The sequence below is a fragment of the Arvicanthis niloticus genome, chromosome 3 (genome assembly GCF_011762505.2).
Source record: "Arvicanthis niloticus isolate mArvNil1 chromosome 3, mArvNil1.pat.X, whole genome shotgun sequence".
NCBI lineage: Eukaryota > Metazoa > Chordata > Mammalia > Rodentia > Muridae > Arvicanthis > Arvicanthis niloticus.
Genome location: NC_047660.1, coordinates 43499600 through 43502449, shown reverse-complemented (window position 1 = coordinate 43502449; position 2850 = coordinate 43499600).

Genomic DNA, 2850 nt, shown 5'->3' with positions numbered 1-2850 from the left:
GGATAGAATCCCAACAGTTATGTGAATGTGGGCTTTACAGTCTTGTAAATGGACCAATAACCAAAAGAAAGACAATGTTAAGATTTCATTTTCCTGATTGATGTGGGAAGTGTTGGCAGGAGGATGGGGTTGGGGGCAGTTTTTAATTCTTTCAAGCTTGGAGGAAAAGATTAAGAAACGTACACCGAGAGATCTGAAGAAAACCTATTTTTAGCAGAATTTTATTACTGGGAGTTCATGATAGAACAGGAAAGGCAGGCACTTGAGTTTCCTCCTAAAGAGAGATTTCCTGCTGCTGACATTTCCATCCCTTATTTTGAGAAGTGCTTAGGAGGCCAGGACCCTCCCGTTCTGTCCCCCTCCCACCTCCCCTCCCCCAATTGACGTGCAGGTCATGCCTGCCAATGTCTCTGACTTTGCCTCTGAAGCTGTTACCATGTTCAGGGGATGGAAGGAAATGAAAATGGGATTTGCTTGGAAACACAGAGGGGACACTTGCAGCTGCTCTGGAGAACTGGCTTCTCTCAGAGCAAAGGGTGAGGTAGATACAAGCCTGGCTTTGGGACTCCAGAGTCCTTTGATTAAGCAGCCTTTTGAGTCTGGCCATGTTTCAGGCAGGGCAGAATGAAACTAGTGGCTAGGTTTAACCATCTGTTTGTTCCTAAGACCGAATCCTACCTGGCAGGTCTGAGAATTGTGAGCAGTGTTTCAGAAAAGAAAGTTACTTTTATTAAACTGGGTTTTAAACAAGCAATGATGCATTCCACTTAAAACATTTTATCATTTGAAAAACATTTTTATAACCCAGGTCTAGTCTTCACATTGGCTGCACACATAGTGAAGGAAGGAACTGCTTACTGCGAATCCAGTCTGTCTGCCCTGAGCTTCTTTCTCTAGCCCTTGTTTCCTTGTCCTCATGTAGGGATAGAGGGGGTCCTTAGCACAGGCTATTCTGAAACAGAAAGCAGAAAGTAAAGCCTGAGGATGGGGCCACAGAGAGTCCATATGCAATGAGCTCAGCATTCAGGGTCTGCAACAGCGGTTCCAACCTTCCTATCACCGCGACCCAATCCTAAGTCCAGTTCCTCATGTTGTGGTGACCCCCAACCATAGAATCATTTTATTACTTCTTCATAACTCTAATTTTGCTACTGTTTTGAGTTGTAATGCAAATATACGATATGCAGAATATCTGGAATGCAAGCCCCAAGGAGGTTTGCCACCCAGAGTTTGAGAACCACTGCTCTATAAGATGAAGGGTTCTAAGGAGCAGTTGTAGACCATTGTTAATACGCTTTGTGTTACTGCCCACGTGAAAAGTGACTCACACACACACATGCATATACAAATATGTACACACATATAAATAAAATAACTCAAGACAGGCCAGTTCTAAAATGCTTCACTAATGAATAGTTTTTCTTACTTAGTATCTCAAGATTCCTGGGGACAGCCAAGTGTGGTCACCAGAGCAAGGCCTGGGGGAGGTTTGCTGGGAGCAGAGGTAGGTCATCTACTGACTTTGGGCTTCCTAAGAATCCCTCCATCATGATGCATAGAGAGCAGTTTACTATAAACATGCCTTCCTCTATGTAGTTAAGACTTGTGGTCTAGGAGCTGCATCCCATCAAGGTTTTTGGCAGCGACTGGTTTGTCTCTCTTTCAGAATATAGCGTAAGAAGTTGGACAGATAGGAGGATGCTACCAGGGTAGATGGCTGACCTACTTGAATGTTTCTCAAACCAGGACCTACAAGCTCTCTGCAGAGTGTTGTAATCTTATAGTAGCCTCTCCTTCACAGCAGAAATAAAATCCTAGCAGATGATCAATTTAGCAGTACTACGAAGTTCAATCACAGCGTTCACGATCCTATTCACACCGGGGAAGGACTAATGACACCACAAAGCTTGGCAGGAGTGGAGGCGGTGCAGCAAATTAAATTGAGGGAAGTCGTGGGAGAACTGAATCACTTCACGTACAGGGTAGCGTAGGCAAGACACACTCAGAAAAGACAGCATTGTACGCAACAGTGCGCTCCGAGTCAGCTTCGGCACGAAGACGTTCAGGGAGTTATTCATAGCATGTGGCTTTGTGAGCTTTGAATGTTGTTTCCATAGAATGTGAGTGTGTGTGTGTGTCTGATGTCCTCCAAGTTGGACCTGAGCCACCAGCATGGAGAGGACGTGTCTACATTTGTGCTGGTAGATCTGTTAAGTTTGTTAAAGATCTCTCTAGGTGAGACCACAGTACGATCTATCTACCTGTGAGCAGACCTGGATCTTCAATCCCAACTACGTGGGACAAATGAAATTACTTATTGGGAATAACCGGACTTGTAGTGAGGATTTTCCACCTTTGGCTTAAATAAATTCATAGAAATCTATAAATAGGAAAAGTAGTTTCTTGCTTATATTCATGGAGTCATTGTCAAGCCAGCTGCTGAGTCACTTCTCCCACGTGTGTCTGACCCTCTCCTGTTTTCCACATCCTTCTTGTCCCTACTGATCAGCTGTAGGGGTGGCTGGGTTTTTGTTAAGGAGGCTTGACTCAAGTATAGAAGCTTAATACATGTGATGTCAGCAAACGCTTAGTTTCATTTTACAGTGCTCAAGTATAGTTCTGCTCAAGCAGCGTCTCGGTTTGCTTTCTGTTGATGTAAGAAAGTCCATGACCAAAAGCAAGTTGGGGAGGAGAATATTTATTTGGCTTATATCATAGTGTATTATTGAGGAAAGTCAGGGAAGGAACTTGGAGGCAGGAACAGAAGGAAAGACCATTTGGAAAGACTGCTTACTGGCTTGCTCAGTCTGTTTTCTTATCTACCTCATGACCACCTGCCCAGGACCACCA